Source organism: Carettochelys insculpta, chromosome 1 (genome assembly GCF_033958435.1).
Source record: "Carettochelys insculpta isolate YL-2023 chromosome 1, ASM3395843v1, whole genome shotgun sequence".
Lineage (NCBI taxonomy): Eukaryota > Metazoa > Chordata > Testudines > Carettochelyidae > Carettochelys > Carettochelys insculpta.
The window spans coordinates 144201062-144228249 of NC_134137.1; the positions used below are offsets into that span (position 1 = coordinate 144201062).

Sequence of the window (27188 nt, forward strand, 5' to 3'; positions counted from 1 at the left end):
GAATGCTTCAGAGTCAGGCAGCAATCTGAGACGAAAGGTCAGGAGACAAGATGAAGAGTGGAGTTGCATCAGGCCAAAGTCTGTGCAGTTGCCCAGACAACTTCCTGGGGCAACCTGTGGGATTCAAAAGGGCACTTGACCAATAGAATCACAGAACATTTGAACTGGAAGGGACCTCAAGAGGTCATCGAATCCAGTCCCCTGCCCACACAGCATGACCAAGTGCCATCTAGAACAGGGGTGCACAATGAGGGGGGTAGGCCCCCTTGGGGGACATGAAATTTCGCAGGGAGGGCATAGCATCATTGGCTGCTGAATCTTAGGCTTATTCATCCAGTTAAAAATGTTGAAATATGTTACTGTTTTTGTGTGTGTGTATTCACATTTATATACCAATTAATAACATTTTTATATTCTACATAATTATTTTCTTACACATGCCAAAAAGTTATTTTTTTCCCCATATGAACATAGGCAAGGGTTCTGTCAGTTTGGATTACATTAGACAGATGAGGGTGACCCTGCTAATGGCAGGAATTAAATGTGGGGCCTGACATAAAAAAATTGTTAACCAATCATCCCTGATAGATGTCTATCTAACTTGCTCTTAAATATCTCCAGTGATGGATATTACACAACCTCCCTAGGCAATTTATTCCAGTACTAAACCACCCTGACAGGAAGTTTTTCCTAAAGTCCAATCTAAACCTCCCTTGCCACAGAACATCTGCTTTTCTGCATGTAAATTCTGTATAATAAATTTCTGCTTTCCTCTACTTACTCCTTCACCATCCCACTACCACCACCTACTTCTATTCCTTTGCTCTGCCTGAGAGGGATTGTCATTCAGCCCTCCAGTCGATCCAATAGAATAAATCTGCTGAAGTCTTTAGCACCAAGAAGGCAAGATGCTCTTTCCTCCTGAGCTGTGTGTTTTGCCCCGCCAGTACTACTAACCTCTTGAGTTCTGATCCCTTGAAATGGTATCTGATTCTGCAGTAATGATATCCATGAAAATGTTACTAATAAAAGAAATGCTGCAGTCTCTTGCTTTTCTTCCAGGAGTCCACTGGGTCTTCTCCATAAAAGGTTTCTATAATGCATTTAATTTTCAATTTACTGCAAATACTTGACAGGAACTCTTCTCATGACTGTGGTGATCAAGATACAAAACCAAAACATTACATTGGGATTAGCACTTTGATTCTTTTCGTTCATTCTGTCCATAAATTAGATGCAGGAAAAAGGTTAATGTAACTGGGATACGTGAATTATTTATAGAGCTAAAGAGTGATGAGGGTCTCTGGCCATCTGCTAATATCCTTGAATTATGACTGTACTGCCTTCTTTCACATCAGCTTCAAAAATAAATAGCCTCCTGACTTTTTATAGAACTGGCAACATTTGGATCCCAAATGTAATCAGTAATATGTCTGAGGTGTTCCAGCAATAACCCCTCTATTCCAGCAACAGTTTTGTTGTGCATTTATCGGTATGTGTTGTTGACAACATTAATCTGTTAGACCAATCCAATTTAGACAGAGCTGGGTTGAACTCTGCACAGCACTACATGAGCAAGGGGAGCCATCCATATCAAGTCTATTGCCTTTAATAGCAACAAAAACAATTAATAATACCTAGTCCTATATAACAAAAGGTAAAAGATGAATAGCCTTTAAATGGTTCTGTTGCTTTGCTAGTAGTATATTTGAGAAAGCTATTGATAAAAGCAGGCAATGATACAGTTCACCAGTATTTGTTAGAAGCCTTAGTCCAACAAATTTATGAGTGTAATGAGAATGGAGAGCATTAAATATGTAGTCACACAATATTTAAATAAATCAGAGTTGTAGTAGGGGGTCTTTATCTGTTTTTACAGTGTGTGTTAAAATCCGTGATCCTGCAGAAGGATAGATTGTGGATCTGTTGATTGTTGTCTAGAACAGTGCCCAGCAACCTTTGTCTCCTCACGCACGCTTCAGCACTCATTATACTTTTGCAGCACCCCCAATACGTATAACCCAATCCCCCCCGCTGAGCATCGCCCCAAGCATCCCCAGCTCCCCACTCTAATGCAGTCTCGTTCCCCTCCTCCACAACCCAGCACGCCCAGCTCCCTGCTATAACCCAATCCCCCTTCTCTGCTCCAGAGCCTGGCACCCCCAGCCTCCCACTCTAACCCAGTTCCCCTCCCCTTGTCCAGAACCAGGCACCCCAGCTTCCCACTGTAACCCAATCCCCTCATCCCTCCCCCAGAGCCAGGAACCCCCAGGTCTCCCACCCTAGCTCTAACTTGATGCTGGTGACTCTCCAGAGCTGCTACCACCACTGTTGCTTACCCAGAGCCACCGCCACCTCTTCCCCCACACACTCCTCCCAGTGAAGTAGTGGGGGATAGGTGTGTGTATGTGTGTGGTTCACAGAGGGTGGGGGGCTCCTGCTGAGGGTAACCTGGTGACCAGGTGACACCTCTGGACTGCAGACAAAGGGGGAGGTGGAGCCTGAGGGGTTTGAATTGGAAATGGGAGTTGGAAAGCAGTTAGTCTGGGCTGGGAGAGAGAGAGAGACAGAGGAGGGGGCAAGGCCCTGGCTACGGAGGCTCAGGGGCCTCCTCTCCCCAGCATGGATTGGACTGACTGTCCCTGCCTGCTGCACTGACTCTTCTGTAAAACGCTGTGTCCTGTCAGCCAATAAACTGTCAGCTGCTCTCCTGCTGAGCGAGAGTCACTCCTGTCTGCAGACAGGGTGCAGAGCTTGGGGACCCCTGAGCCCCGTCACACTCCCATCAAGAGGTGGGGCACATGTGCAGAGCTGCTGACTGCGCTCTCGGCATGCTGATCTGAGGCACACTAGGCGCTGCTTCATGGCACAGCAGTGTGCCGCAGCACACCAGCTGAGGAGCACTGGTCTGTACCGGCAACATTATAACTTATCTTTTGTGGCTTGCGCAGGTGTCATGATATTGAATGTGGGCTAACTTCACATTTACTGAATAATTTTTATAGGTGGAGTTCTAGCTTTTTCAATAAACTAGGAAGAAGAACTGTACAGTTTCAAAACATAATTAGGGTGCCTGTGATCAGTTCACACCTGGGATAGGATGGCCTAGTGGCTTGGCCCTCTGGCCAAGGCCTGTTGGGTGGGTCTTCAGCCCCACCCGAGAGTCTATGGGTTGAGTTTGGGGCGTGGCCCCGAGAGTCTAGTTCCCCCTTTGGCAGGAGCGGGGTTCTCTGGGGAGGGGCTCCCCACCCCCTTCACTACCTGGGGGAGTGTCCTGGGCTGCACCCTCCGGCGGCAGCTCTGGTCTGGGGCCTCCTGCCTCAGAACCAGCTCCTGCCTCTTGGCTGGTCAGCCCCAAACTGGGCTGGCTTCCTTTTATACCTCTCCAGGCTTGACACTGGCCGCAGGTTAACCAGGATGGGGCTGATTGGGCCAACAGGCCTTGTTTAACCGCTGCCTTGCCTGGCCTTCCTCTCACACTTCTACAGTGCCACATTCCCTATTTACAAAGTTACACCTTTTGGAGATATTAGAATGGGCTCAGAATACTCAGAATAAGATAACTGAAAGAAAAACAATTTAACCTCAAGTTCTCAGGTTGGAATGAAATAGTTCATCTCTCATTATTCTATAAATATACAGGAGCCCACATTCATCAGATAAACTCATTTAGACTTTTCGTTAGAGCTATAGTTTTGTCATGGTGATCTGGGAAACTGAGAGTTGAAATGAAGTGCATGAAATGCCCCCAGATCACATGAGATGTTTCCAAACTGAGTAATGATGTGATATAGTACATGCAGGTTTGGCTCTTTTTCCATTGTCTTCCACCCTAACCTTTCAGTGAGTGTGGAACTGGGCCCAGCCATAGGGAGCAAGAGACACTACTGAGGGTGATAGTGCAGTGTTAGCTTACTCTCCAATGCTCTGTCCCACTGTCCCCTTTTCATCACTTGTTTTGTTTTGGTTTTTTCCCCACTCCTCTGCTGTTAAATACATTCCAAGTGTCTGTGAGAATTCTAGCCCTACTTTTGTCAGTTCATTCATAGTTCATCTGTTCTTGGTAGCAAAACTAATCAAAACAACATCGAAAGCCTGATTTCTCCATTGCCTCATCCCTTGAGGAGTCAGTTTACACCTGTGCAAAATGGGTGTCTATACAATGAGGATATAGAGTTTGGAATTTATGGTTTATAGTCACATTGTACAAATGAAAATGAATATGTGGTGCAAAACAGATGGAAAATCAGGACTGGATTCATGAAACCAGTCTCTAACGAGACTTATTTTACAAATTGATTGAGGAATTAAATGTTTTATTACATGGTTTATTACACTGCAGATGATACTAAGCTGGGAGGGGTTGCAACTGCTTTGGAAGACAGGGTCATAATTCAAAATGATCTGGATAAATTGGAGAAATGGACTGAGGTAAACAGGATGAAGTTTAATAAGGACAAATGCAAAGTGCTCCACTTGGGAAGGAACAGTCAGTGTCACACATACAAAATGGGGAGAGACTGTCTAGGAATGAGTACAGCAGAAAGTGATCTAGGGGTTATAGTGGACCACAAGCTAAATATGAGTCAACAGCGTGATGCTATTGCAAAAACAGCCAACATAATTCTAGGATGCATCAACAGGTGTGTTGTGAACAAGACATGAGAAGTCATTCCACTCTACTCGCCGCTGGTTAGGCCTCAGCTGGAGTGTTGTGTCCAGTTCTGGGCACCACAGTTCAAGAAAGATGTGGAGAAATTAGAGAGGGTCCAGAAAAGAGCAACAAGAATGATTAAAGGTCTGGAGAACGTGACCTATGAAGAAAGGCTGAAAGAATTGGGCTTGTTTAGTTTGGAAAAGAGAAGATAGAGGGGGGACATGATAGCAGTTTTCAAGTATCTAAAAGGGTATCACAAGGAGGAGGGAGAAAACTTGTTCTTCTTGGCCTCTAAGGATAGAACAGAGGCAATGGACTTAAACTGCAGCAAGGGAGGTTTAGGCTGGACATTAGGAAGAAGTTCCTAACTGTCAGGGTGGACAAACAGCGGAATAAATTGCTGAGGGAGGTTGTGGAATCTCCATCGCTGGAGATATTTAAGAACAGGTTAGATGGATGTCTATGAGGGATGGTTTAGACAGTACTTGGTCCTGCCATGAGGGCAGGGGGCTGGACTCAATGGCCTCTCAAGGTCCCTTCTAGTCCTAGTATTCTATGATTCTATGGTTAGTGTGTTATTGGGTATCTTTGGAGAAGACAACAACTCAATAAAAAGTTCAATAAGTTGTTTCTCCCCAGTACGTTTTATTGGAAAGAACTCAGGAAATCAGCTGGGAAAAGAGGTGGGGATTGAAATGTACATTAGGGAAAAAAATCAAAAAGTAAGTTAGGCAAATGGAGGCTGTTCCAGACGGAAGCAATGAAATAAGGCTCCACTGGAAAGACATAAAAGAAGGCACAAAAAAAGTCTCTGGTATTTGAAGAGTGCAGAAAACAGGCTTTTGTGGATATAAAAATTCTGGCGCACTTCTCATATTTGACTCCATAAAGATTTCCACTCCAACCTTCCTAAAAGACCAAGAGAGGCCATGCTTTGGTCTATCAAGCTGATTTTGTTCTACTTACCCGGCAAAAAGTGAATTTAAATTTTGTGGAAATTCCCAGTATAGGGGAAGCTCTGCTTGCAATAGAGTGTACTGAATTTTGAATTCTATTTACTGCAGCTCTTTTGTCAGACTTGAACCAGGTGCCCAGTGAAAGGGCAGAAATTTGTACACCAGTCCAAATTGTCTTGAGTCTTCTGTTAGTGTCCTAAATTCCTAAAAGGTGTCTTGCACCCAGACACGCACTGATTGAACAGCGTGAGTCCTTATGTGTCTTGTTTCTGTGCCTTTTTCTGTCTAGCTCTATTTCCACGAGGTTCAGATAAACCTCCCATCTCAGAAGTTGATAAAAAAATAATGGTTGATAAACTGGAGAAGGCCAAGAGGAAAACAGACAAGTGCTCCTCATTTGAGGCCCTGTAACCCGGTCTGACGGGGTCTCTCTGCCTCTCATTCCAGACTTATCAACTGTCGGATGTGGTGATCTCAATGGTAACTCAACCCCCCAGACTCTCGACAGCAGCCTGCAAGGAGCAGTGTTCAGCAGCTCAAAGGTTTCACAACCAGGTAAACTAATGGAATTCCAAAAATGGTCTTACCGTGAGAATGTAATTCTCCCATTCTCTCCCCTTTCAGATTTTTCTCTGCTGACCTAACTCCTTATCATAGCTGGAGCACAACAAGATAACACCTGCATTTCATAGAAAGTGTTATGTTAAGTCTCCATTTGCACCTTCATTTCAGACTGAATTATTCCCAGATTCCCTCAATCTCATTCGAGAAAAGTCTATAAATATTATTGGTCATTGTTTTCATTTTCCTGAAATTCCTTTTACAACTCCTCCAAATTATAAAAAATCCCAGGAAAAAGAGCAAAGAAGCAAGCTATCACTGCTAAGCAGATTCTGTGTTAGTTAACTACTCTAGAAAAATCTCTGCTACAGAAGGAATGTATTCTCAGACCTCCTCTGTTAAAGAAAATGTATTTAGAGCTGTCTTCATTTACATTAGGCCAGAGTCCTTACAAAATTATTTGCAAAATTGTTTTTCTCTTTGCATGAGATCTGTCTTAATGTGTCCTGCAGAATTTCCAGTTTCCTGGGTATGGTATCACAATGCTTACATGATACTTTCCAAGAGGTCGTACATCTCTCAGTGGGTTTGGGAGTTATGCTAACTACAGACGGTGGGATACTTCTCAATGATCTGGTGCAGAATTCTTGGTTAAGTTTTGGCTCCTTCATGCTATTGGTGGACTTCTATCAGGGAACATGTCAACTAAGGCCTTCAAGATTGTGTAACCAGTAAAGAGGGAGATCAAAGCCTTTACATACAGAGCTAATCCTCACCACAAACACATGGGCTCATCATTTGCACGTTAGCAAAGGATTAGCAATTCTATGGGCTGGGTCTACATGGAGGCATCCTGCTGGCAGCTTCATGCTTATGAGCAGTCTAGGAACTACAAATGACTGCTCATTAGCATAGCCATGTGAGATCTTGCTGCCAGCAGAAAAATTCAGGCACAAGGGGCTGGCAACAGATGGGGTTTTTGCTGGCAGAAGCACATCTACACAGCCTGTTTACTGCTGGCACCTCCCTCTGCCGCCAGTGAGTTCTGGGGCGACTATGCTAATGAGCAGCCATTTGCAATTGCGAGACTTCTCATTAGCCTGAAGCTGCCAACAGGGCATCTCTGTGGAGACCCAGCCATGAAGTATAGCAGTTCATGAATTCAAGGAAATCTAACAACTTCTTATTAGGGATTAGTTGGCTGCTCTTCAACATGACTGTTACTGTCCCATCATCGCTGTCTTCTAGGGAACATTCATTTGTGTCTATTTTATAAACTTTCTGAAATTTCCTTCCATACCCCTTTATTTCAAGTTTGCTTGTTCACTTTTCACAATTGTCCAGAGATTTTTTTCCTTTCCCTTTTTAACTTTTGGGGATGAATGGGGAGGAGAAAGGGATGGAGAGGGGCAAAAGACAATGCAGATTTTCAATTCAAACATTAAAATATTTATTAGAAAGTGTTTAATTGGAGAATTACATTTCTAAGGAATTTCTAAGCAGGATGTCACCCAGTACTAAGCTGAATGTCTTACAGAATCCTAGGTGAATTTCAGTCATACAATTATCTATAACAACTATACTTGCAATCTGATCAAATAATTAAATCAGATTTGTTTGACAAGACTTGTTTTCCATAGAACATTGTTGACAGGCCTCAATTACAGTCCTATGCTTGAATTCTTTTATCAGTTGAATTGGAAATCAGCTTTTCCCACCATTTTCCTGGGATCGTTGGGAGGCTATACAGCCTATGGTTAGCTGGGGTGTTATCTTTTTCAATATTGGCAAAATATTAGCACTCTTCCAGTCTTTTGCAATGTTCCTGGTATTCCAACCTTTATTAAAAAAATAACTGTGGTGAGCCAGAAGTCTCTTTAGCCAATCCTTTTAGAACTCTTGGATGCATTTTATCCAAATCTGCTGATACAAATCTTTGCATTAGACATTGTCTAATGTCTCCCTTATTACTAATGGGCAGAAAAGTATGATCATCCTCATGGCTGGGTCTACGCATGCCCCCAACTTCAAAGGGGGCGTGTTAATCAGGGCGATGGGAGATTACTAATGAAGTGCTGCAATGAATACGCAGCTCTTCATTAGGCTAATTCTCCCAAACGGCAACTTCGAAGTGTCAGACTTTGATGTTTTGGCATGCGTGTAGCTGTGGGCACTTCAAAGTGCCTTTACTCACCAAAATTTTGAGGAGTAAAGGCATTTCAAAGTATCATGGGCACTTTGAAGTGCCCGCAGCTACACGCATGCTGGCACTTCAAAGTCTGACGCTTTGAAGTTGCCACGGGAGAGAATTAGCCTAATGAAGTGCTGCGTATTCACTGCAGCACTTCATTAGTAATCTCCCGTTGCCCTGATTAACATGTCCCCTTCGAAGTTGGGGGAGGGTGTAGACAAGCCTCATGTGATACAAGTGTATCATTCTGCTTCCTTCCAAGTTCAGAAAAGAAATATTTATTGATGCATGATCTGCATCAGTAACAATTTTACCATCTCTCTCTAGCAATAGACCTACTGATATTTGCTGTGGTTTGTTTTGTATATAATTTACTTAATTCCTTAATGTTTTATTGTCCTTAGCCCTGCGACTCAGGAATTTTTCTTCTGATGTCTGTAGTTTCCCTTATGAGCTTTCTGTACTTTATGACTTATAATTTATATTGAGTTATATCTATTTCCTCCTTTTTCTCTATTTGTTGTATGTCATTTTTGTAATTGCTGCCTTTACTCCACTTAAGCAGAATGGGCTTTTATCCAAAGTTGTTCTTTTCCTTGATTTTTTTTTTTTTTTAAATCATTGCTTTTTGGCCAACATATAAAAGGCTTTTAAAGAACCCCCTTTGCAGTCACCATTTTCTGTCCAGATTTTTCTTCTCAGTGAATTTAACTCATAATTTTGCTCATGTTTTTGAAGTACCAAGTGTGTATATATACACTGTGTGCCCATACTGAACATGATCAGGTTTTGATCACTGGTTTTTAGGCAACTATGAATTTATAGGCCAGGGACTTTAGCCATGATAATGAGGGCCAAAACAGAGTTACCTCACGTTAAGTGCAATACTCTTTGTGTTAGAAAATGATCATCTATGGCTTTTACAACCTAATATTTTTTACTGGTTGCATGAAACCCCCACCATGTATATTTGCCTAGTGTAAGTCCACTGCAAGTACTACACAGCTATTCTTTCCACATGTTACACATAGGTGTTTATGGAGTGACTGCTTCTGTTCTCTGGTTTGGGTCTGTAATAGAGCTGGGGCTTTTTTAGAACATAGACTCATACGTGTTCAAGATCCTGTGGTTCCAAATTACCAGTAACTATAAAAGAGGTGAATATGAATTCAATGTAAAATGCTACTCTGACCCCCCTCTATTCTCCCTAAATAAATTATAACCAATGTTTGGTGGGGTGGATGAAGTTAACGTTTGGGTTAAAGGCATACCCAGCACATCTGGGACGCCTGCAATGCCCATCAAGCCTGAAGAAGGGCAGAGCTTTACAAAGGAGACTCCCTGCTCAGTTTGCAGATGGCGCTGAGGTGATTACAGATTAGTTTAGAGATTAGAATTTAGTTTGTGGTTTAGAGCTGTCTGAACCTCTAGAAGCAGGGGTTGCTCACTGGGGAAGCTACCTAAGAGCCTTGGATTTCCATGCTCTCTGAGAACAGAGTGGGAACAATATTTTTTTTTCTTTTCTTTTTGTCTTTCTGAAGGGTTCAGTTCTGCCTTTTACAAGTTCTGAGAGCATCCTCACTTTTTGCTCATGACTAATTCCTGCTCCTCCTATCTCATGCACAAGGGAATGAATGCTAGAGTGACACAAGGGGACTATTCCCCAAACTCTGTGGCAAGAGTGGGTACCACTCTGGGTCCCTGTCACCCAGGGGCCCCTCAGAGGTGTAACCTACTGCACAGAGACCTTAACATGACAGTCATGCAAATCATCCCGCCAGTTTTCACTAATATAAATAATGTCAAATTTCTTCTCATCAATGAGAAGTTTGAGTTCCTTCTGGTTATTGTTTGGTTCCCTTCACATTCTCTGCCGCATTAATTCAATTTGTTCACAATAAGCTGTATGTGAATTGTACTACTTTTGCCTGCTTAGAAAGATCTCTTTGTGCTGTTAGTTAAATATCCTCTTGGCTGCTCCAGCTAGTCTGTAACTCTGAGGGCTGGCATCCTCCACCCCCTCCCTACGGTTCTCTCCCATCCATGGGCAGAATGAATTTTGTTATGTGCACCACCAGTAGAAACATAAGCTGCCCACTGTGGATAGCTGCAGGCATTTTACTAATCAGTTGGGCAGCACGAGTGTCTTCTGAGCAGCCGTCCAAACGTTCGCCTTAGAAGGAACACTGCCCCTCACCTGTGGAATGCAGGCCATCTCCATACACTCCCCACTTCTAGTGGACTTTGTCCCAGTCTTCTGTAAAACTAAAATCTTCAGCTTCACACCAAACATCCAACCGTTTACCTCTAGCATCTTCTGCCTTCTCTCATTCATGTGTTAGAAAGAAATTAGAACATCACTCGTACTTTTCTTTGCATGTGCAGCTGTTCTTTTAGTAGCTGGAACTCTCCAGGAGCATAACTTGTGCTGATCAGATCTTCCCCTGGACCTTCCCATTTTGTGGTAGCACCAGGATTCTAGTCTGTTAAAGAGCATCTGCCTGCCCAGTCTATGAGATATCTTAAAGGCAGATGAGTTGGTACAATTTAATGACAGAATAGCTAAAAAATTCCACCTCTGGTTTAAAAAAAGACAAAAAACAAAACACAAAAAAACCCTTTTTGCATTTCGGTGGTGTTTTAACAAGTGAACCAGTAAAAGTTGGGTCAGAAAATTCCGTACCAGTGGCTTACCTGAAAGGGAAATCAAAAGCCACAGTCTTTCTGTCTGAGTCAAGCAGACAGTTTCAAGGAAGAGAGATCAATCTTGTTGGTAAGATTTACTCAGCTCATGTCATGGGGATGAGTTCCTCTCTGTGCTACTAGAGAGTCTCTGCCCATACACTAGAAAGGCTAGATATTCCGCTGGTCTCTTCATTTCCCAGCATTATGTTACACTCAGTCAGGTGGGAAACTCCTCAATTATATTGTTCAAGGGCAAGTGCTGATTTTCCCTCAATTAGGGATGGGGAATCTCTGGCATGTTCACCAGGGCTAGGCTGTGGTGGGTTGTGAGAGGCTTTGTTTTTATCATTCTAGGCCTATGAGGCTGTAGGGTGAGAATTTCTAATTCCAGTTACGTAGGTTCACCTTTCCCAGCACCAACAGGAGCTGTGGGAAGAGGCATGGGCTGGGCCACCATTTCCTGCAGTTCCTGGTGGCTCAAAACAGTAAACTGCAGCCATTGGGAGCTGTAAAGTTCTGGTCCTTTGGCCGCACAGGTAAGTAAACATCTGGTGGCCCACCAAGAGCTAACCCTGGTGACCTGCATGTGGCCAGTTCACTGGAGGTTCCTCACCCTGGCCTAAATCATGCTGTGCATAATATGGTGATAACAATTTGGGCCATAAAATACAAGGGTTAACTTGATTGCAGGTTCTAAGCATCTACATGGGGAATAAATATTTAATACTTAATATTTAATACTCTTCAAACCGGCAAAGAAAGATGTAAATATAATACAATTCCTGGAAGTTAAAGCTAGACAAATTCAAAGCTGAAACTGTAAACAATGAGAGAAATTAATCCTTTGAACAATTTACCAAAGCTTGTGGTGAGTTCGCCATCACTAATTGTTAAATCAAGAATGGATATTGTTTTTGAAAGTTATATATGCTCTGCGAATTATTTTGGGGACATTGTATGGACTCTGTTATACAGCAGCTTGGACCAGATGATCACAGTAATCCCACCTGGTTCTGGAATCTGAATTTGAGACAGCTTTATAGTTCTTGTATGGCCAAAACAGACCTGTTATTAGATTTGGTCCAGCTATCCATTACAATATGTTTCCTTGAATCATTTCTAAATGTATCAGAGGTTGGTTCTCAGTCTGGATTTCCTGATTCTGTCCCTGATGAATCTATAGGGTAAGAGATCTAGTTCCAGTTGTGTCAGTATCGGACCTCTTATGGAGAGGAAATAAATATGATGCTGTCCAAGTCACAGGCAGTGACATTAGTAAAAATTCTAAGAAGTGATTAATGATTTTGCTTACCCAAGTTAAGACATCTTAAAAGGGACTTGATTTTCTAGTGCTGAGAATCAAACCACTTCATAGTGTCTCAAGTTGGGCTCCGAAAAGAAAAGTACCTCAAATAATTTCTCATTTTTGAAAAATCTTGGCCAATATTTACCATAGGCATGACAGTTGTGCCAAGAAGCTCTCAAGGTTGAGACCGCATTGTGCTAAGTGCTGAATAAATACATCTGCTCCAAAGATGCTTGAACGTCTAAAAGTGTAGACATAACAGATGGATGTTTCAAACAATCAGTCTAGAATGTGGCTTGTGAGAAGTGGCATAGCAAAAATAAGATTATGTGTTCAATTCTTAGGACATCAAACAGTATTCAGAAATTGCCACCTGTCTAGATTGTTCAATTGTAATGTATTATCTTGATGCCTTAATTTTGATACCTAGGCTCTTTTCATAGATAATTTATTAATAGTAAATAATTTTATCCTTATATTAGATTTTTGTTGTTAATAGTTAACATTTATGTTTTTTGAATATTGTTAGAAAGAAGCATATCACTTGAGTAGCAAAGATATGGAACATGGTAAAAATTAAGTTCTTGCAGGGACTTATGTTCAGGTCACATAGAGTGTGTTTGTGAGAGACAAACTTACAGTTATAAAATATGTTGGTAGGTTTTTGGGTGGCTTTTCTCTTTGCTTTGAAATTAATGACAAAATATTTCATTGTGGGTCAGAGTTAAGGTTATTCTAGTAGAAAGTACATGTCTTTGTATTTGGTAAAAATGTGGCTTATGTAATGCAGACAGTGTAAGATTTATCATGCAATTAACAATTGTCTTGTTTTTAAGTGCTTGAGGTTTGTAAATTATTTGATATGTTAATAAACTGCTTTTTTCAGGAGTCATTTTTTCTTAAATAGGAAATGTGTTGGCTTGTTTGTTGTATTTATTTGAAACATTACTACTGCTATGGATCTGGCAGCTATCAAAGCTTCCAAAATCATAGAGACAACTTGATTTAGCAGTCTTGTCATTCATGTCTGTATTAATAGGATAAAAGAGAAATGGTCAAACTACTCATTTATCATGATATTCATTATGAATGTAGTCCATTTTTAGTTAATGAAGCGTTCATAAACTGATTTCTGATGTCAGTAAATTTCAACTAATATTCTAAAATCTGTGGAACAGTTTAGGAGCTCTGCACTTTGTCTAGTACACATGCATTAGCCATTATATGGGTTGCTTATGTAAGTCACATAACATTGTTTTTGTTTGCTGTCTGGAAAATAATTAACTACTGGTATGAACTTTTGGAAAAGTAAACATTAAAACATTAAAAATAACTGCAGTTTAAACTTTTATCACTTTCATATATTTCAGGAATATATATACCATGATTCTCCATTTAATCATACATACTTCTCATGCAACCCCATGACCTGTAACTTATTGAATGCTATTTATTCATAAAGTGTTCATGGATCAGTGTTTTATTTTAGCACCCAACTACCTCTTATAACAATGTAGTTGGTTAGAATTTGAAGGACTCCATTAGGGAAACTGTTCTTTTTCTGTAAATTGCACTGAAGAGATGGAAGAAAAGGAAAAAAAAGAAAGAAAGAAAAAAGAAATAGGGTTTTTTATACAATTTTTATCATGTGTCTTGTGATATATGATGTATTTCTTAAAACTCCAGCTACTGGAATCGGATTATTATCTGAACATCTCAATTAATTAAAAAATAAAATATAACAGTAAGTTACTGAGAAAAGCTTGAAGATATAAAGAGGATAAAGTACATTATCTTCTAAAAAATCATGATGTTTAGAACTACCCTCATAATTGTTTGGGGAGTGCCTTACGATGTTTGAAGATTGTGACTTAGCAATGATGTTCTTTACACTCCATTTGATTTGTAGAGTTCACCAGGATGCAGAGCTCAACATAGTGATCACTTGTGGGTTGTGAAATTTGATATGGAAAGAGCAATGTGGGTAAAACAAATAAATAAATTGACCTCTAGAGTCAAGTTAATAAAATAATAATTTCTTAACTGCAGACCAAGATTAAGGGGTAGATATTGTAGGCCTGTGACTAGGATCTCAACACTTCAGTCTAGGGCCAATGAAAGTCTTCACAGACCATGGGAAGGAGTGGGGCAGAAGGGGTAGGGATGTCTTGGACATGAGTATACCTCCCTTGATTTAGGCCTGCAAAGGCGCACGTGACAGTGCTGCACTGTGATTCCCCCATGTGCACTTTGCAAGTACAAACAAAAAAATAACTAATTTGTATTAACTTATTCCTGTCTAAGGGTATGTCTATTCAGCAGTGTTATTCCGAAATAAACTATGCTGGGCCAAAACTATTCCAGAATATCTCTTCAGTGCTGCTACACACAAAATGCATTTTGAAAAAGCACTTAGCTATTTTGAAATACAGTGTCTACAGACATAGAGCGTATTTTGAAATAGAGCCATAGGACGCACTATGGCTTATTTCAAAATAAGCTCTATTCCCTGTCCACATGGGTCTTATTTTGAAATAGCTATTTCAGAATAAGTGCTATTCCTCATGCAGTGAGGTTTACCAATTTCAAATAAGTCAACTGCTATATTGAAATTATTTTGAAATAGTGGTTGCATTGCGTAGACACTAGGAAAGTTATTTCGCTATAACAACTGTTATTTCAAAATAACTTTGCTGTGTAGACCTACCCTAAGAGAATGGCATTACCACAAATTAGGTATCTTTTAGTTTGCCCACAGTGACCTCCGGGGGGGCAACAGGGCAACCCACAGATGCACATTCATTTCACACGCCCTTACTCTGAAGTATGCCACCATATAAACATAGCCCTAGTTAAATGTTTTCCTTCCTAAATGTAAGATAGAAAAGGAAAATGTTGTGTAAGTGCATTGTATTATTTATCTTTTAAATGGAGATCAGGATGAGAACAAGCACTTACAGTTTGACCATGGCAAAATAAACATTTTAATCAGAGGTTTTGAAAACAACAAGTGAAACTGGATTTTCCTTTGACATTTTAAGTCTTTTTTTGTTTTTTGTTTTGTTTTGTCTATAGTTAGGACTTCTCAGGGTTTCCTCTCCCTTCCCTTCCCAGACTGGATTTTGCCTTGGATTATAGTTTCTCGGCTGTTTGTTTTTTAATTTCTTGTTTAGTCATGTTCTTCTCTCTTTACATGATATATTTTGTAAACTGAAGTGTTTGCAGAACCATTGAGGGGAGGGAACCAGGAAAGAGGAGATGGGAAGGCAAGAGAATACATCATCTAAATATAAGGGTCTGATATATGGATTCTGTGAAAGTTGTGCTTGTGACTGAGTAGATGGACCTCCATGTGAATACAGGAATGTGAAAATTATGTTACAGAAACAGACATTCCTAGGAATGAACACTTGTGGGAATATGTATGCCCTGGACTATCTCATCTGCCTGTTTTCATGGAAGGACATACAGAGCCTGCCCTGTGGGTCCCAGCCAGTGGACGGGGCCCAAGGCGTCAACCTAACAATGGGCCCCAGTGGGAATTAATGGGGCATGAGGCCTTGAGGACATGGGGCCCAAGACAACCACATTGCCCTAAGGCTGAGTCTAAGAACATGATACTAATCATACATTTACACAGTCTTGTAGGCATGCTTACTCTGTGTGTCCATGCAGATGTACATTACTTACATAGATACCTTGCACATTCTGATTATTATATTATAGATTGTTATATATTAAGTAGCACCCTGGCAAATTTAAGGCCATGTAAAACCTGTCACAAATTGTGAAATCTATCTGGTTTGTGTACTTTTACTCTGTGCTGTACAGATTTCATTGTGTAGACCAGCATCTCTTAAAGTGGGATTCTGACCAAAAGGAGATTGTGGGTGTTTGCAAGGTTATTTTCGGGAGGCGGGGTGTTGCAGTATTACCACCTTTCTGTGCTGCCTTTAGCACTGGGCAGTTGGAAAGGGGAGGCTGCTGGTTACTACCCAAGTGTAAAGACAGCGATGCAGGAATGAGTGTGGCAATACTATATCATCCTTACTTCTGAGCTGCTGGTAGCAGTGACATTGCCCTCAGCATTGGGATCTTCAGCTGTCCCCTATCATAACCTTGCAACTCATCAAAACCCTTTGGGGGAAAGTATCCCTACAGTTACAACATCATGATGCTTCAGATTTAAGGTCTGAAACTATGAACTCACCATGTTTAAAACCCTGTGATTATGAAATTGACCAAAAAAGACCATTAATTTGGTAGGGCCTTAATCTTAAATCTCACTACCATAAATAATTTGTACTGTTTAAAAAAAGGAGTATATGGTTTATTTTCAGTTGTGTTGCTGGTAAGGTAAAACCCATAAATCAAATGTCAGGTAAAACTCCTGACAGGGTAGTTGAAGACAGTAATTATTGAATACAAGCTGATAAATGATCTCACCAGAATTGTGTTTTTATCTCTGAACAAACCTGTTCGTTTTTGAATTCCTACCTTGCACTTACATACACAAAATCAGTGTCTGAATCTTGACAATCTTCATGTCCAGCTCTTCTTGTAAAAATATGCCACTTTTTTTTTAAAGGGGTTATTCTATTTCAATAGTAGTTCTATCTACTTGATATGTGCGGGTGAAATTGTGTACTTCTTTGTCCAAATTCACTGAACTTTATAATGAAGTATCTTAGTCTAAAGCCTTTTCCTTCACAAGTGTGATTGCAGTGACTTGGCCAAATGCCATTGTACAGGGTAGAACTGAGAAAACTGGGATAGCTCATGGCAGGTTGTAGTTCAGACTCACTAGGTAGGCCTGCAAAAACTGATTCCCATCACATGACTGACATTACATTCAGACCTCTCTTCTCAAAAGAGACCCCAAATTTATATGCTTCTGATACCTGATTCGTGGACAGAGGATTAGATTGGGGTGCTATAGCTGTTATCTACAGGGAAGCAAAATGGGGGTGGAATGCAAGTAATGTATTCATTGAGATGAAATATGGCCTTTTCCTTTGCATTCTTAAACATTAATGTGGTTGTCATTTTTGTTGTGGTTACTATACAGCATACAGAATAAATTAGCAGATGTGCAAAAGCTCTGTACACATCAATAGTGTTTACAGTCTACTTGCATCAATTTACAAAAGCTTAGCTCAGCTGGTGCATACACAAATTCAAATTAGTTTGCTTTTTATCTAGTCTCCATGCAGACCTAATAGATAGAGTAACCAATTTTATGAACCATCTTTTCAAACCTGGTTGTGCCTCTCTAATCAAGGAAATTTAAGACAATCCCCTGCCCCACCCCCACCGCCCAACAGTCTCATCTGTCTGAGTTTATTTAATTATTCCAATCAATCTTTTTTTAAAAAAAACACACACTGAAATTCAGAGAATGTGTTTTTGTCCTGAAATGGAGTGAAGGGGAGGAGACTTGTAGATGACCTATGTTCCACCTGGAGTACAAGATAAAGTTTAAAGAAGATTATCTACTTTGGGTTTCAGCTGAGGGTTTGCATGTTTAAAGGGATATCCTGTTTTACACTGTCATCATAAAGGGATGTGCAGCATGTGCTTTGGCTCTACGGAAGAGAGGGGGAAAATTGGTATCAGTCTGACTTATAGATTTGTACATAGGCAGGAAGCACAGAAATACACTCTGAAGAACTTGTATTTTAATTTATATTGTTTAGAGATTATTGGTGAAATCCTGTCTCCACAGAAGTCAATGGCAAGTCTCCCGCTGACTTAGGGGGTCAGGATTCCACTCAGTAGGTTTCTATCCCTCTTGTGGTGTGGTACTGATGTTCAAAGCCCCTTTTAAGAAATGGGTGGGTTACGGTGATAGGTGGCATTAAAAGAATACTATGCATTAAGAAGCTCCTGAACAGGGTAACCATACTGCTTACTCTGAGTGTACACCTGTGCATGTGTACACTCACACCCCCTCTCTCTCTCTCCCTCTCTCAACAAAATTCTAATTGTCCATCCATTGAGATTGTACATTAGCCTTTTCACTCAAAAACTTGCAGTAGAAAATGTTGTGAATTCATAGCCTCTTTTCTAACCTTTGGATAATGAATTAATATGTTTTCACGTATCTGTCTCAGCCAACCTAGTTATTGTGTCTACATTTGTCGAATTATGTAATTGTTTTCAAATTGTTGGGTATATGCTGTATGTAAAAATCAACCTGCTGCATGTTTATAATGTTATTTTAATGTTTGTGAGACCATATCACAGTCTACCATATCACAGTCTACAGCTGTTGCTACCAACTGTGTGACTCACCAGAGGTTGCAATGGTCATAGGGTTCATGAAGACTAACTTCCCTGTGTTTTAATTTAATTTAATTTGAATAGATCTGTATGACATAGTGATTATTAAAAATTTGGCACCTCATCTGAACTAGAGCTTCTTCCACATCAGTGTTAGCAGTAGTGAGAATTTTTAGGGGACAAATAAGTGTAATGTAGAAAAGGCATTGAAGTGAAATACCTTTCTTCTCCTCTCTAATATAACTTAGGATTTTCAGGCATGCTGAGCATTGGCTGTTTCTCCTTGAAGTCTGTAGTAAGACTCACATTTATATAAATGGCAGAAGAGTTAGTTCAATGAATGCTTTTGAAAATCCCTGCCTTAGCTTTTACTTGCCACAGTATACCCTAAGGAGAGTTGAATTGAGAAACTGGGATTTGCTGAATGACTCGCTTTCCTATCTGGAGGAAAGTTGTGCATCAAACTGCTTCGTACTCAGTCAAAACCCAACAAAGAGCAGGCAGCACCTGGGAACATAGGAGTCAGCATGTGGTTTCATTGAGGAAATCAACATTTTAAATTGAATATACAGTCTCCTTTTAAATAGCTGAACATGAGCTCACAGTGTAAAACTGTGGCTAAAAGGGCTAATACATATTTGGATATATAGCCAGGAGATTATTAAAGAGGAGTAGGGATCTTACATTACCTTTGTGTTTGGCACACTGGTGTGACCATTACTGGGATACTGTGTCTAGTTTTATGTCACACTTTTGAAGAAAAATATTAAAAATTGTAGAAAGGGTTCAGAGATGATTCACAAGAGTGATTAAAGGATTGAAAAATGGGCCTTTGTAGTAAGGGAGTCAAGGGGTTTGATCTATTTAGCATATCAAACATAAGTTTAAGGGGGGACTTGATCAGAGTCTATATGTACATATGTGGGGAACCAAAATTTGACAAGTATCAGAGGGGTAGCTGAGCTAGTCTGTACAGGAGGGTCACAACATTCGTGAGGGTTTGGTGTTGAGAACCCCCTCGCAAATGTTGAATTTCACAAATGATGAATATCAATCACCTGGAGCCCTGATGAAGCAGCAGCTGCCAGCTCTCCCTGCATGGAGCCCCAGCAAAACAGCAGCTGCTGGTGATCCTGCCCAGGGCCCTGGAGAGGCAGTGGCTGCCAGCACTTCTGGCTCCAGAGCCCCGGGGAACCAGTGGCTGCTGGTGCTCCCAGCCTGGAGCCCCAGAGAAGTGGCAGCCGCTTGTGAATAATTGAATTCATGAATGTTACACTTGCGAATGTTGGGACCTTACAGTATCTTCAAAAACAACAAGAAGTCCTGTGGCATGTTATAGATGAACAGATATTTTGGAGCATCAGCTTCATCAGCCAAGGGGCCTCTGCAGTTCTAGTCGACAAAGGTCAAACAAGATCCAGTGGCTAGAAGGTAAAGCTAGATAAATACAGTCTGGAAATAAGGTGCAAATTTTAATCTGTGAGAATACTTGGAACAATTTACTGAAGTCTGTGGATTTTCTATCACTGGACATCCTAAAATCAAGATTGGATGATTTTCCAAAAAAATTTTCTAATTCAACCTTGGCAATTGTTCTTGAAGCAGGAATTAATTAAGGAAAATCTTGTGGTCCAGAGAGAGACCAGACTTGATTATAATGGTCCCTTCTGGCCTTGAAATCTGATTCCATTAATCTTATGCAATGGCAAACGTTTTTTAACATAAAGATCCTTATGTATACAAAAATTAAATTTAATGAAATGGGATGAACTCTTGTTTGTCCTGTGTGCCTTCAGGTTATGAGACTTGTTCCAAAGGAAAGTTGACATGAATGTGCTTTGACATTATAATATACAGGAAATGTCCAATTTCAGACAAAGCATTATGAAACATTAATCTTTTCAGTGGCTAAGGAAAGGGGTTCGTCTCTTCATTCTGAATCAATCCTGCAGTTTTGCATAACACAAAACAGAGCCTGTGGCAATTTCACTGGCATCACTGTGTTCCAAGAATAGAAAAATCAAATGTCTCCAGCCATTTAAAACTTATTTCCTTCAAAAAAATTTGTGAACCTCAAATGTAAATTGCTTTTAATTTCATGCTAATAGAAAAATAAGGAAAACAAAATCAGAAAGTTTTAATTTAGTTATTAGTTCAATTGCTTTTGTTTACACTGCTGTATTGAAAGGTGCATCACATTTAAGTCCTTTCTTTTCTGAGTTCAAAATTCAGCCGTGGTAAAGGCTCTAGGCTAAACTTGGTATCCAAGATCCTACTCTGTTATGCCCTTCCTCAGCCTGGTTTTCATAAAACATTGTTTGGACATTTCTCAGTTATAAAAACATGTACCATAATTTTACTATTTCTCCATTTTTTCCATTCCTCCACCATTCTGTTTTTAGAGGCCAGAAACTAGAAGTAATATTTATTTAAAACCTAGAATTTGGAGGTGATTAGCCTACATATATGTGGTGGGGAAGTAGGAAAAATAAATCAAAATTTCAAACTGCCTACTGGCAATTAGTACTTCAGTACATATATACTTGTCATTGTTTTTTTTAAACTCTGGATATCAATATGGTTTTGTTAATTATCTACTTAGTGATAGGCCCAATTGCGTCTGAAGGATCTGTTGTAGTCTTCAGTGCAGAAGACACATTTTAAAAAAGGTTTATTGATATACAATAATAAGCCCCAAATCTGCAAAGGGATCTCTCCAAGCCGATGCCTAGGATTAAATGGAGTCCTTGTGGGGTGTACACACGTGTACGCATCATATGTATAACTGAATAATGTAGGGGAATAATTTTTTTTTAACTAAGGAAAGGATTGGCTCAAGGTCAAAGTAGCACAAGCAAGGGCAGTCAGGGGGTTTGTATTTCACAGATGTGCCAATTGTTCCCAGAGGGATGGAGGGCTAGGTATCAGTACCAGCGATTAGGTCAGTGATGCTGAGTGGAAGGGGAAGAGAGAATGCTTTGACTGAGCCGCAGTTATAAGGGTGGGAGGCAGAGACAGGAGACGACAAAGTCAATTCAGATCAGTTTTTGAATGCATTAATATTCTGTGGGCAAATGCGGCCAAGCTATAAAAAGAACAGAGACTATGGGTATCTATCACAGGGAAAATAGGTGATATCTGCAGGCTTGTGAGTGTTTGGTTCTCCATCTTCAGTTATCGTCTTTCCTGATTTTGTAAGAGGTGTGATGCTATCTCTGCCAATCACTTACTGTCCTCCAAGAATGATGAATACTTTTCTTTGTTACTTTCCGATATTAAATCACCAATCAAGGGATAATTTGAGGATATATTTTATAATTTTTGAACCCTCTCATCATTTGGATACGGGTACAGAGAAGGTCTGCTTCAGTCTCTTCTCTGCTGCATTAAAGTCATTCTGCCAAGGTTGGGCTGTACTGTGTATCTCACCATTTCCACTTTCAATTTATAGGCCATAAACTGATGCCATGTTTACTAAGAGTCTGCCTTGGGTTTGAACATTACACTGTGACAAAGTTGTCTGCTAGAGTTGTGATAGCTTTGTTGAAGGATTTGTGGAAGACAAGCTTCATTTTTGGATTTGTTCTTTCCCAGTGACTCATGAGTTGGTGTCTTAAATGTCATTTAGAATAGCCACAGCTAGTACCTTGAGCATTCTTTGGTTTTTGGTGAGAATGTTTACTTCAGTATATTGTGGCATGTGTGGCTGACATCTGGCACTGGTGTTATGCTGATGTCAAGCATGTTTTTGTTTGTTTAGATTTTGAGCCTCTAGGGCTTTGCAGTTGAGGAAGTGTGTGCTGCTTTGGTTGAGACAGTACAAAAAGTTGAATGTTCTTTCCTTTGTGATGTTTAAGAGTAGAATTCCTAATACTGCTATGCAGCTAGCACTGAGATGCAGTATTGACGTAGTAATTGCTAACAGTATTTAAGTGTAGGGTTTCTGTTGTGGTTTTGTACCAATTTCTGTAACGGACTATTATAGGCTCAATCTCAGATAATTTCAGTGACACTTTTAAATCAATTTAGAGAGAAAGTAATCAGTGGGTTTTATTCATGATGTGGCTTCTTGATGTCATAGATCATAGAAACTCACATAGTTCTTTTTGTTTTTCTTGAGAAGATATGAAAAGTTTGAAATAAGTTTCTAAAGATTGGAGGATTTAGCTAAATCTTGGCAAGGTTCAAAGACTTCTTTTATACAAGGGCCTCACTGTGAAAGGAAGATGCTGAGGTACTTAAAACACTCAGAAATGTTCCACTCAGTTCTGCATTCATTCTATACATGAAAGTCAGCATAAAGCTAATCACATCACCTACGCCATTTGATCTATGTCCTTTGGCTTTAAGTTATCTTTGATAAATGAAACTTCTCTTCGCTAGAGCTGAACCGATGCCACTAATAATTCATGTAGCTATTAGTGTTTTCACTCTGTTCTATTTTGTGTGGGCTAAACCTAAACTAATAAAACCTAAAATGTTATTTTATAAGAAAACAAAACCATACTCTAGATACTTTTGTTTATGAACCTTATAGAATATTTCTAAGTTAGCACTTTCAGTGTCATATTGACACCAGGATGCTTTGTAAATTTCACAGTGGAATTTGCAAATCCTTGGGAGTTGCATGTAGGTGGGTGTCTCTTTTGTTTCCTTTGAGTGGTAGACAACATAGATTACTAAGCCTTCAGTCATGACTTTAACCTACAGTGACATTTTGTTCTCAATAATTCCTATTTAACAGTAATACCAATTGATGGCATCCATCGAGAAATCATATTTAATATAACATGACTTTCCAATGTCTGGAATTCAGTCCATCACAAAAACTTTCTAAAATAGTATTCCTAATAATAGTTTTTAAAACAATTTCTGTATATCAGGGATTCTCAAACTATAGCCCTCAGGCCACATCTCGTCTGCCAGATCTGTCCGTCTTCTGAGCTCCTGCCTGGGAAGACTAGCACCCAACCATTTCCCTTCTGTCCCCACTGCCTGCAGCATCAGCTCATTGTGTCACAGCCTGCCCTGGTGATCTGGTAATGGGCAGCAAAGGTGGTGGGAGGGGGTTCCTGGGGAGCAGTCAGAGGGCAGGGAGCAGGGTGGGTTGGATCTGAGGCATGTAGTCTGGGGGTCAGAGGTGAGAATTGTGTGTTTAGCTGTTTAAATAAACTGTCATTTCATGCCATATTTAAGTAGCACTCGGTTATGCTAGAAGTAAGTATGAGATCATGGTTTTTAATATGCTTTGTCCTCTGAAAAGTGACTATCAAAGACATAGTCTCTATCATCAGACATGTCTCCTGTATCAGTTCAAAGCCGGTACAGGTTAAACCTCTCTAATCCAGAACCCTCTCTTCCGTCAACATCCGGAATCCAGCATGATTTTAGTTTGCCAATAGACCGCCTATCATGAGTGTGGCCAAGTCTCCGGTGCTCCCAGGTTTGTTTACAGGCACCAGACCTGGCTTGCAGTGTTCAGTGTTGTTATTTAGCTATAATTTACTTCTAATTGTCTTCTATGAGCCCAGTAAGCAGTGTAAGTGTTGGTATGATGCTAGAAAATGTTGACCTTCTTTGGTCCAGCAAATTCTCTCATGCAACACTGGTCAGGTCGGCAGGGTGCCAGATTAGGAAGGTTCAGCCTGTACTGACAACTTTTGTGACAAGTGACTTTTCACTGTCTTTTCATGACTATAAGCCATGTGCAGCCAACAAAGTCAAGAGATGGTGAGTTGCTTCATAATCTTCCTTGTTCATTAATTGAATTGTTTGCTAAATTCCAGTCAGCTACCCCTGTGCAAGCTTACAGATACAGAGTTGCTGCTGGGGCCTAATTTGGCCTAGAGAATCTTCATGACTGGTGATGATGCACAAGAATGAAAGGACCCCGAATGACTCTCAGTTGCTAGTTTCTTTGCAGTTAGGGAAAAAATAGCACCTTTGATACAGAAAATATGAAGAACAATCATATCAGAACTCCAAAAACACAGGTTTTTGAGCCAGTATTGGAAAAGGTGCAAAAAAGGTGAGCGACAGTGAGACCCTTGGAAAAATTCCAGCTATCTGCACCAAAATTTCTCTTTGGGGTGTACGTTCTGCCACTGGTACACTTTCTGCTCCCTACCTCAACCATCCCATATCTTCCAGGGCATTAAAAGGAGGGTGGCTGGCTCACTGGAGAGAATGTATACTTCTCCTTCAAACTTATCCACTTTGTACATCTGTACATGGTCTGGCACTGTTGAGTCTTATTTTTGTTTTTATATTTTATGTTAGAAATTGTTTTTGCATTCATTTATATAGGACACACCTCTTTGTAAAACAGCTAGAAAGTGATGAGATTCATCCAAAGATAGACACAATGTGAACTCATAATTTCTCTATGTAATCCTATAACCTGGTTAGGACAAAGAATTAAGGGTGTAATAGAAGTCAGCCACTGATTGCTCCTGGTGCTATAAATATAATTGGACAACTGTAACTTGGTAATGGTGAATCACATAATACGTGCCTAATTGAGGAGCTATATTTTCACCCCGTTACACTTCTTCTGTACACATATGTGCTTGCTGTGTGAGCTCTGAACTTTGGCCCCAATCCTGTTGCAGGATCCTTTCACAGAGATTATAACTTTAGTGCAACTGTGCATGAGCACAGCAACATGCACAGCTGGTGCGCATTCCAGGATCAGGGATTTAGATTGTCACCTCTTCCAGGTTGTGGTGTGTTAAAAAGAGTGTTAAGATGGCATGTTATCATTTTGCGTTGTAAGGGCTTGCCTGGTCCCACTTTCAGGCTTGGGGGCTCTCCAGTAAAGCATGGAAACTGAATCTTCAGCAATGAGTCTGCCAAAAAGCCAGTCTGGATCAAAGCAGTTTGTGTTGTGCTGCTTCACCTTAGGTAGCAGTCCTCGAGTACCCCTCCTTCTGTCTCCCCACACATATTTGGGCTGTTGTGTGTTAAATTTATGGATTTGAAATATATAGCTGCAACCTGCCATGATGTAAATATATCTTTTTTTCTAACCGTGCATATGCCAGGGTGGGTCATAAGTGGCCAGCAGACAAGGTGTGGTTTGCTAGGGTTAGCATTTGGTGGGCAATTGGCACTTTTATTTACCTCCACATAAATGGTACAGCCACTTGCATCACCCACTGGCTGTGGATCACTGTTCTCAGCCAATGGGCATTGCGGAAAGCAGTGTCCTGGTCTGGTAGTGGTGAAAAAAGCGGGGTACAGTGGGGAGGGAAGCAAGGGAAGACACAACACAAGTCTCTGTGGTTAGTAAATAAAATGTTCATATTCCTGTATATATTTTCTATTTCTGGAAGCTAAAAGGCTAGGAAGGAAAGAGGAGCAACTATAAAGAGAGTTTTATTTGTGTAACTGCATACACAAATTAAATTTTCCCTCCATGGTGTAGGTTGGTGCCAATTAATCATTTCTGTTGGCAGTGGTCTGGAAAGTCAAAGTGCAGCAAAACTCAATCATCCTTGAGTTCAAAATCAAAGCCTTTTTAAAGTACATTTTTTTCATGAATTTTTAATTAAATATAGTTGGGGTATCTTTTCTAATAAAACATTGTGTTTATATGGCATTTTTTATTTCAATATTGTTTATAAATGTTAGTCAGGTAATCTTTGCAATACTACAATAAGGTTGATAATCCTGCATATTACTATTATTATTATTATTCACTTTACAGATGGAGAAAATGGAGACCCAGAGCTTAAAAGGCTGCCCCTTAGTCCACAAGGGATGTCAGTGTCAGAGTCAACATTAGCACTCAGGAGCCCTTGACCTAGCTCAGATTTCTTTATCGTCCCCTCTCATTATTCTGAATTATAAACCACAGCACACTTAGATTACTTGAAACATTTTTGCAAATTTTCAGTTTAATTGTTTTCTATAAAAAATAAATGAGCTCATTTTCCCCAGCCCTATTATGGTTTAAAAAATATTAACAAGGCCCATCTATTTTCTCTGGCATTTAGGAGGGATTAGAGTGTATAGTGAAAAGTGCATACTCTGAGTTCATTTTACTTGAAATCCATTTTTGAAAGGTGTGCACAATGTATTATTCATGATCTGTGTTTTTAAGGAATGCCAGATTACCCAGAGCACGGCAGATGTGTCTTTTTATGTTTTGTTTTGTTTATACATATAATATAAATAGAAATAAATGTGAACAACCTATAATCTGGCCATTAGCTGTCCTTGGATTCAATATCAAGCATTCTTTGATTGCTAAGGATTGTCAGATGATGATATTCAGGTTTTTAGAGAGAGAGGGTGGAATTACAGTGAAACTATTTGTAGTGGCTTTATTCCTTTAAAGAAAAGAGTGAAAAATTAAATTATTTGTGCATAGACCTTTTTAATGTCCTTTATAGAGATTTTCCTTTTGTTCAGATGATGTGGGTGATATACAAAAGTAATTATTCGAAGGGGCTTTTGGGTGACACTGTTGGTGCTGTAATGGTGATGCTCAGGGAGAATGTTTTAAGTTAAAGCTGAAACTCTTGTAATAAAAACTGTCTTAACTGA

At 40.1% G+C, this 27188-nt stretch overlaps 1 protein-coding gene across 9 annotated transcripts in view; it reads left to right on the forward strand.

Annotated features, from left to right (window-relative positions):
• The window catches only part of TBL1X (transducin beta like 1 X-linked), a 296176-nt gene that overhangs the window by 161185 nt on the left and 107803 nt on the right, over positions 1-27188 (forward strand). For 8 of the 9 annotated variants that reach the window (XM_074992632.1, XM_074992672.1, XM_074992641.1 and 5 more), the window contains one exon: positions 6061-6168. The exons of the other annotated variant lie outside the window; for it this stretch is intronic. The gene's annotated coding sequence lies outside the window, so the exon portion shown is untranslated. The remainder of the gene's footprint in view (positions 1-6060; positions 6169-27188) is intronic. 9 annotated transcript variants of the gene reach the window in all.